The sequence below is a fragment of the Palaemon carinicauda genome, chromosome 12, assembly GCF_036898095.1.
Source record: "Palaemon carinicauda isolate YSFRI2023 chromosome 12, ASM3689809v2, whole genome shotgun sequence".
Lineage (NCBI taxonomy): Eukaryota > Metazoa > Arthropoda > Malacostraca > Decapoda > Palaemonidae > Palaemon > Palaemon carinicauda.
Genome location: NC_090736.1, coordinates 102,456,972 through 102,466,971, shown reverse-complemented (window position 1 = coordinate 102,466,971; position 10,000 = coordinate 102,456,972).

Sequence of the window (10,000 nt, the reverse complement as noted above, 5' to 3'; positions counted from 1 at the left end):
TCATGTGTATATAGTATGAAAAGTAATGGGCCAAGAGCACTACCCTGTGGAACACCAGATATCACATTCCTATAATCACTATGGTGCCCATCAACAACAACTCTTTGAGATCTATTACTTAAAAAACCAATAATAATGCTAAGAAACGACCCACCCACTCCCAACTGTTTCAGTTTGAAAACAAGGGCCTCATGATTAACACGGTCAAAGGCAGCACTAAAATCAAGGCCAATCATACGAACTTCCCGACCACAATCAAGGGATTTCTGTACAGCATTGGAGATTGTAAGAAGGGCATCACATGCTCCAAGGCCTTTACGAAAACCAAATTGCAAACTAGGGAGTAGATGATTACCTTCAGCAAACCTATGAAGACGTTTTGCCAGAAGACGTTCAAAAACTTTAGATAATATGGGAGTTATGGAAATTGGGCAGTAATCAGTGGGACTTGAGCTACCACAAACACATTTACATAGAGGAGTAACATTACCAATTCTCCAACTAGTGCTAAAAGCTCCTCTTCTTGCTAACTTGCGCAAAATAACAGATAACTTTGGAGCTAAGAAATCTGCTGTCTTTATAAAAAAACAAAGGAAAAATACCATTTGGGTCTACACCTCCATAAGCATCAAGGTCCATCAACAGAGCTTTAATCTCACGAGATCGAAAAGCTAAACTAGTTAGTTTAGCCTCAGGAAAACAGGAATGAGGAAGTTCAAGTTTTTCATTACTCTGTTTACTGTCAAAAACATCAGCCAAAAGGGATGCCTTTTCCTTTGGACAGTGAGTGACTGAGCCATCTGGTTTAAGTAAAGGAGGAACTGTTGCATCTACACCAAAGAGTGCAGATTTAAGAGTAGACCACCATTTATGTTCCTGAGTTGTACCAGAAAGTGTTTCTTTTATGGTTAAATTGTACTCCTTTTCAGTTGAGGCATAAACTCTCTGAGCAAAAGCTCGAAGCTGAGTATAGTTGTTCCAGGTCAAATCTGATCTGTTACCCTTCCAGAGTTGATAGGCCTCCTGCTTCTCCAAAAAGCACGTCTACAATCATTATTTAACCATGGTTTGTCCTTCACTCGGTACCTTAGCACACGAGAAGGGATACGCCTATCAATTATGTTGACTAGATTCTCATTCAAAGGGACAACAGGATCTACACTATTATATAATTGTGACCAATTCAAGCACAAAAGATCATGTAAAATCCCATTCCAGTCTGCTTGGGATTTCATATAAATTTTACAAGAATATGATATATCAGGGAAAGGCTGCTCAGTCTTCACTACTAATGAAATCAAGGCATGATCAGATGTCCCGACTGGAGAACCAACCTTACCAGTTATAACGCCAGGGGAGTCAGTGTATACAAGGTCCAAGCAATTACCAGACCTGTGAGTAGCTTCATTTATGATTTGCTCACAGCCTGATTCAGAGGCAAAGTCTAAAGCTCTTAAGCCATGGCGATCGGTAGGAGAGATAGAACTTAACCACTCCCTATGGTGAGCATAGACAAAGACAAAGACAAAAGAAGCCTTTCTATCATCTTCTTGTATCTTAGCCATAATGGTAAGAATACAATCGAAGATAGAATCATCCATGTCTGGATTCAGGTAGATCGAACATAAAAAAAGTTGTTACGCCTGCCACAAACTTTTATTACCTGAATCTCATGACATCCACATTGATAGCAGGACTTATGAGAAGCAGGGTACTCGATCCTAATATACACCGCCATTCCCCTGGCCCTAGGGATGGCTTCACGTTTCAACATTATTGGCTTCTTGAAACCAGTTATAAGGAGCTCAGATGAGTGCCTCATATTAGAAACCAAAGTTTCTGAGCACAAAAGAATATCATACTGTCTGGACGCAACTGTAAGGTCTTGGATATTTGCATGAAGACCACGAATATTGCAATAAAGAAGACGACATTGACGAAATCTAGGACGTACTGGTTCAGGATTTCGGTCAATGTCTCCAGACAGCATAAGATATTAATAGAAATAAAAAAGAGACATCATACTTAAAAACTAGATTAACAAGAATTATAACAAAAACAATACGTACAGAATTATAAACAAAGTGATTGATGATACCCATAGACTATAGTAAAAAGTCGGAAAAACGGGTCAACATGGAGGAGCCGATACACCATGCATGGCTAAATACCCTCCAGGATAGCCACTTCAACTGAAGGGAGGACAGTAAGGATGGTTTTGAGAAGAAAAAGAATCAGAAAAAGGAAAAGACAACCTCTTGATAAACCACCAGGCATCCATGGCCCTTCTATTAAGCCTGCCCAACACACCATTTCAAAAAAACAAGAGGAAGAAAAAAAAATAAGATAGAATAGTGTGCCTGAGTGTACCCCAAGCAAGAGAACTCCAACCCAAGACAGTGGAAGACCATGGTACAGAGGCTATGGCACTACCCAAGACTAGAGAACAGTGGTTTAATATTGGAGTGTCCTTCTCCTAGAAGAGCTGCTTACCACAGCTAAAGAGTCTCTTCTACCCTTAGCAAGAGGAAAGTACACCGAACAAATTGCAGTACAGTAATTAACCCCTTGGGTGAAGAAGTGTTAAGTATCTCATTGTTGTCAGGTGTATGAGGAAAGACGAGAATATGTAAAGAATAGGCCAAACTATTCTGTGTAAGTGTACGCAAAGAAAAAATAAGCCGTGACCAGAGAGAGGGATCCAATGCATTACTGTCTGGCTAGTCAAAGGATCCAATACCTCTCTAGTGGTAGTATCTCAACGGGCGGCTGGGGCCCTGGCCAACCTACTACCTACAACCTACATCTTTTCAACTAACTATAAACCATGTTAGAGCTTCCTGCCCCCTACAGGGAAGAGTCCTACTAGACTCTGGAAAAGTCACGAAGAGTACATATACTTATGTATGAATACCAGGCAAGCTATTATAGTGGTCTCGCCCTATATTAGGAAAAGCATAGTTTGTAAAGAACCACTGCGTCAATATGAAATATCGACCAGTTCTCCGCACAATACTTGTATTGGACAAAGGTTTATATCCACATAGGAGGAAACTAGTAAAACCGCCATCGTCCCCTTATGGGACGGGGTCCTCCCGTTAAGGGAAAGCATAAACCAATGCAACATAGCTTGCATAAAGGAACAATTCTATTAGAATTATCCCAGATAAGGTACATAGAATGAATGCTCAATTATACCAATAAATTGACACAGGTGAAGGAGACGCAAGGTTCTCAAGAACAAGTTCATTGGCAGACAATAAACAGACAGGTTAACCACATATATATATATATATATATATATATATATATATATATATATATATATATATATATATATATATATATATATATATATATATATATATATATATATATATATATATATATATATATATATATATATATATATATATATATATATATATATATATATATATATATATATAAGAAGAGGATAACCCAAAACTTTAAGCATAAGTATGATAGTAAACAGAACTTGTTTATCTGAAAGAAAAAACATTAAATGCCACTTTTAAGATAACGAGGTATCAAAGTCATAAAAGTCTGTATTACAAATCAATGACATTAGCGTTAGAAACGCTCGGCACACATGTCTGCACTTATGCTAGGTTCACCTTTGGAAATGGAACAGTCTACGTGGGCAACTCAGTGCCCTCACTTAGTTTGTAGTACAGTATGTAACTACACACTCACCCTGGAATTAATCGTCCCAATTAAAACCATTGTTCCTCGCAGAGTTATACAGTAGGGTTAACGACGCGACCCACTGCTACCACAGATCTCTTTAGTTCCTCTACTTGCTTCGCATAGTGGCGAAAGAACACTCTGGAAGACTTCCAGCCAGTGTATGAACGGAGATGTTCAAAATCCATACAATTAAAGAAATTTAAGGATGATGCAACTTTCCTCGGATCGTGACCTGCGGGTGTACTGTCAGGATCCGCTCTGCGAATAAAATATGTGCTTTTCGCTCTGAGTTGATTCAGAGATAAATTTGAGCCTGATGTTTCTCCCCTGAATAGTTGACCACCCTTGAAGTCTGAAGTTCTATGAAGATAGACCTTTAGGCATTCTACTGGACATAGAGATGCATCTTCTTTCAGAGGGCAGATTCTCCAGGGACCCCACCTGTTGGTGGGTAACTCATTCTTGGCGAGAAACGTAGGATCCGGAAACAGGTTCAGTTCTCCCCCATCCAGGAACTGAACACGACCTGCCTCTCTCGAGAGGGCTACAATCTCACTAACCCTGGCCCCGGACGCGAGTGCAAATAGGAAAATAACTTTTTGTGTCAAATCCTTTAACGCACACTCTTCATTGCTCAACAGAGAAGCGAAATGAAGAACTTTGTCTAAAGACCATAAAATGGCCTTTGGAGGTGCTGAAGGTCTGAGCCTAGCGCAGGCTTTCGGAACTTTATTAAAGAACTCGTTACCTAGGTCGACCTGGAAGGCATATAGAATGGGTCTTGTCAAAGCAGACTTACACGCTGAAATCGTGTTAGCTGCCAATCCTTGACCATGGAGGTGGATGAAGAAAGATAAGCAGAAGTCTGTCGAGATCTCCTGCGGATTCTTCGCCTTGACAAAGGCCACCCATTTTCTCCAAGATGACTCATATTGCCTTCTAGTAGATTTGCACTTATATTCCTCTAGTAAGTCTATGCTGGCTTTCGAAATCCTGAAACGCTTTCTCACCGCTAGGGAGAGAAAATCACGTGCTGCAGGGTCAGGGTTTTCTGTAATGAAGCGCAGACAGTCGACTTCTGGACTTGCTGGGTCAGAACTGTATCTGGTAGCGGTGCAAACTTCAGCTGTAGTTCCAATGCCAGGGGGAACCACACGCTGTTCGGCCACTTGTGGGCTACTATTGCCGCTACCCCCTTGAAGGATCTCAGTTTGTTGAGGACCCTCAACAGAAGGTTGTGAGGAGGGAACAGATAAATCCTGGACCCTCTGTTCCAGTTGTGGAACATCACGTCCACTGCTTCCGCTAAGGGGTCCTCGTACGGGGACATGTACAGGGGCAACTTCTTGTTGTCTTTCGTCGCAAAGAGGTCTATCTGCAGTTCTGGGACTTAATTCAGAATGAAGGAGAATGATCCTGCGTCTAAGGACCATTCCGACTCTATCGGTGTGAACCTGAATAGAGCGTCCGCTGTCACATTGCGGACTCCTTGAAGGTGAACTGCCGACAGGTACCACTTCTTCTTTTCCGCCAATCGGAAGATGGCCAACATCACCAGGTTGAGAGGTGGTGACCTCGATCCTTGTTAATTCAAGCATCTCACAACTACCTCGCTGTCCATCACCAACCTTATGTGGATCGAGTGACGCGGGGAAACTTTCTTTAAGGTAAGGAGCACTGCCATAGCTTCTAGAAAGTTTATGTGAAAGGTCTTGAATAGCTTGGACCAAGTCCCCTGGACTTTTTTCCGATGAGAGTGACCTCCCCATCCCTCCTTTGAGGCATCTGAGTGAATCGTCACCGACGGGGGAGGTGGCTGAAGAAGAACCGACTTCTTTAGATGTCTGGCTTGGGACCAAGGCCTGAGAAGAGTACGTAGCCGAAGCGGAACTGGTCTTCTCAGATCTCTTCGCACGTTTGATGCATAACTTCTCCAAACTCCGGTTGCATCCTTTAGCTGTGCTCTTAGCACTGGGTCTGTCACCGAAGCAAACTGGAGAGAGCTCAGTACCCTCTCCTGTTCGCGTCTTGATATCTTTTCGGAATCTAGAAGTCTCTTGACAGAACCCGCTATCTCCTTCCTTTTCTTCGCCGGGATGGAGAAACGGTGTGACAAAAGGTCCCAGTGGATTCCCAGCCACTGGAACTTTTGAGATGGAGAAAGTCGAGACTTTTTTCTGTTGATCTTGAAACCTAGGTACTCTAGGAACTGGATCACTTGACTTGAAGCTTGCAAGCATTCCGTCTCGGATGCTGCCCACACCAACCAGTCGTCCAGGTAGGCTACTACCTGAATTCCCTTTAGGCGTAATTGTTTGAGAGCTACGCTCGCAAGCTTCGTAAAAATCCTTGGGGCTCTGTTTAGCCCGAATGGCATGGCTCTGAAGGCGTATAGTCTTCGTTGTAGGGGGAAAGTCGACTGTTGATTGGAATGTGCCAATAGGCGTCTGACAAGTCTATAGAGACGGAATATGCCCTCTTGGGCAGTAAGGTCCTTATGTGTTGCAGTGTTAGCATCTTGAATTTGCAATACACTATGAACTTATTGAGTGGCGACAAGTCCAGAATGACTCTGAGCTTTTCCGAGTCTTTCTTGGGAACACAAAACAGCCTCCCTTGGAATTTGATGGACTTCACCTTTCTGATCACATTTTTCTCCAACAGTTCTTGAACGTACTCCTCCAGAACGGGGGTGGAGTGTTGGAAAACACGAAGGCCCGTGGGTGGAGTGCTGTACCAGCTCCAGCCCAGTCCATTCTTGAGTAGGCTGTGGGCCCAGGGATCGAAGGTCCACCGATCCCGAAATTTCAGAAGTCTCCCTCCTACCGGTATCATCCCACTTGGACTGCCGTCCCGAGGTCTTGCCTCCCTGACCACGACCACCCCTGAATCCCCTTCCCCTTCAGGGGCGCCCAGACGAGCCTCTGGCTGCCCTTCTAGGCTTTGCTCGAAAGGAAGTAGACTGCCCTTCGAACGATGGGGTGAATACCGTGGACTGTGTCGACACGGCCTGGGGTACCCACTGAAAAGTGGTCGGGGTTTGTGCCTCGATCTGGGGCACTGGAGGCAATAGCAATTGTAGTTACTGTTGCTGTCTAAAAGGCTTGGCTGGCCGAGACGGTAGCCTAGACCTCATAGTCTTCCTCTTTGGTTGAGGACCCTCATCTGGGGAAGACTTTCTTTTGATAGCCAGGCCCCACTTCTGGAGAAGGTTACTATTCTCCAAGGCGGCCTTATCAACTACTTCTTTGACCAAATCGGTAGGGAAAAGGTCTTTGCCCCAAATGTTGGAGGAGATTAGTTTCCTTGGCTCGTGCCTCACTGTAGCCGAGGTGAACACAAACTCCCTACAAGCTCTCCTCGCCTTGACGAAGCCATAAAGGTCCTTCGTCACTGTGGCTAGATGAGTCTTGGCCACTACCATGAACATTTCATGGACCTTGGGGTCACTTGCCATCATCTCAAGAGTAGTCTGAAGAGACATTGAGGCAGCCAGTCTTTCTTTTGTCTCGAACTCTCTCTGCAAGAGAAAGTCAGACAGCTTAGGGAGGTCCTCGCCGAACTGACGTCCGGCGATATCAGCCTCCAACATCCAAACTGAGAAAGTAAGATGGACGTCCTTCCAGTCTTTGTGGTCCATAGGTAGGGCCAGCGACAAGGGTTTACACTCCTCCAGGGAGGGGCAAGGCTTGTCGGCCTCGACTGCTTTTAGTACAGCCGCAAACACTTTCTGTAAAAAGGGGAAGGCTCTAGCAGGAGAGGACACAAAGGAAGGGAGCTTCTTGCTCAATGCAGCTACCTTTGAGTTAGAGAAGCCCCTCTCTTTCAACGAGGATGAAAGCAGAGCTTGAGCCTTAGTATGGTCCATCACTATGACCTCCTTCGGCTCTGTCTCCTCCTTTGAAGCTGGTTCCTTCCTCAGCCGGACACATGGTTTAGCATCTGAGCACAAGGGAAGGTCTTTCACATTGAGCCTTTTCTGGGGCCCATGTGATTCTGCAAGGCTCTGCATCCGCAGTTCCATTGCAGCCGCCTTCTCCTGATTCTCCTTCTGCATCTGTTGGATCGTTCCAACAATGGAGGAGAGGGCCTGTCCCAGCTCTACTGGGAGACCAGCCGATGTTGAGGGAATAGGCTCCGGGATCTGAACTGGAGTAGCCGACACCTCGTCGACATCTTCCTCTACAACGTCTGGGGCTTGAACTTCACCCTGGGCTTCTTCCAGGAGGTCTTCCTCCAGACGCTCGTCCACGTCAGACATCCTGTCATCTAACTGGATGTCTTGCATAGCGACCGAGACTTCAGCATCCACCTGGATCTGAACTTGGGGGATCTCCTCTTGAGGCTGGTGAATCACTGCATCAGCTGATGCCTTAGGGAAAAGATACGCCCTCATCTTCTCACTTGGAAGATAAGGTCCAGAGGTGTTCTTCTGGAAGCCCCTTACCCAGGTACAAAGCTTCTCCCTTGCTATATCCCTTGATTCCGCCATCCTAGGGGAATCAAAGGCCTCCGTAATTAGATTAATGCACACAGTACATACCTGAGGGTCCCAATACCGGAGATCACCCCTGGAGACAGCGCATGCTGCGTGTCTCCTACCAAACTCATGTCCGCAGAGGCTCTTGCTGTGGACGTTGCAGAAGACACTTCCGCACTTCGGAGGGTCCTTCTGTAAGGAGAAGAAATTTCCATGAGTATCAAGTGAACTATGTATCACTGGATATGCATAGTATAGCATAACAATTCAGAAAGGAAAGACACACACTTGTGTTTCCTTCACAACCAATTGCTGAAGCCTTCCATATAATAAAATCGAATGGTTAATCTCTTCTAGAATAACCAATGCAAAGTTTCCAGAGGAAACAGGTGGAGCTCACACCAAAGCAATGATTTTAAAATCCTGGATAATAGACAGGAAGGAACTCACTTTCCTATCTGTAGGGCAACAGCAAAGGGCTGTGCAAGAAAACACAAAAGTGTTAGAACATACAGTGCTGTACCAAAACCCATACTATAGTTTTCTTCTTACAGTATCTGTTATACTGAAGAATACTGGTACAGTATAGGATGTTAAGTGCCGGCTGGCACTTGCCGGCCGGCACACACCATAACTAGCTTTAAAGTATACTACTTAACAGCTATAAGGCGGCAGAACGCTGGTTCAAATGCATGTGCCTAGTTTTATACATAAAAGACATGGTACTCAACTTATCAGAGGCCGACGAAGTTGGAAAAGCCATGAAAAGTAGAATAAATCCAAGATTTGCGAGAAACACAGGAAAAAACACCGAGTTGTTAAGCTACGCAAAAAGGAATACAGATGGCGCCAGGATTGGCGCCAGGCACGCTTACGAAACGGGAGATAGGGAGCCTTGGGAGCGGCTCCCCCTTCTTCTTTCCCGAATTCGTTTCTTGCCAATTGCCCCCTGCGATACGAAATCTCTGTTCGGGGTGCAGATTGCCATGTGGCGTATCAAGAATACGTCCTCTGATATGTCGCGATATCCCTTTCATGAGGGATATTCGCTCCAGGAGCTAGAATTCTGGTACCTTAAGGTAAATTCTCTGGGAATATCACCGTAGTTGTAATATACCCTAGGAAGCTACCCTATAGGAACTTCCATCAGGACGACATGGCTTAAGCCCAAAAAAAAAAAAATATATATATATATATATATATATATATATATATATATATATATATATATATATATATATATATATATATATATATATATATGTTTCCATATGTATATATATATATATATATATATATATATATATATATATATATATATATATATATATATATATATATATATATATATATATATATATATATATATAAATATATATATACATATATGTGGGTATATTTATATATAAATATATATATATATATATATATATATATATATATATATATATATATATATATATATATATATATATATATATATATATATATATATATATATATATATATATATATATATATATATATTTATATATATATATATATATATATATATATATATATATATATATATATATATATATATATATATATATATATATATATATATATATATATATCCTGTGGGAAAGACAACTCCTACCAGGCGCGTCCCTTAGGTGGCGGATGAGGGAAACCCTTGCAGTACAACTTATTGCAAGGGCTACTCCGAATAATAGTAATAAGGAATCGTGGACCAAACAGGTAGCAGAAGAGTGGCTAGCCGGCTACCTTATTAGCCAAGAAACCTGCATGAAAAAGATGTCAAGG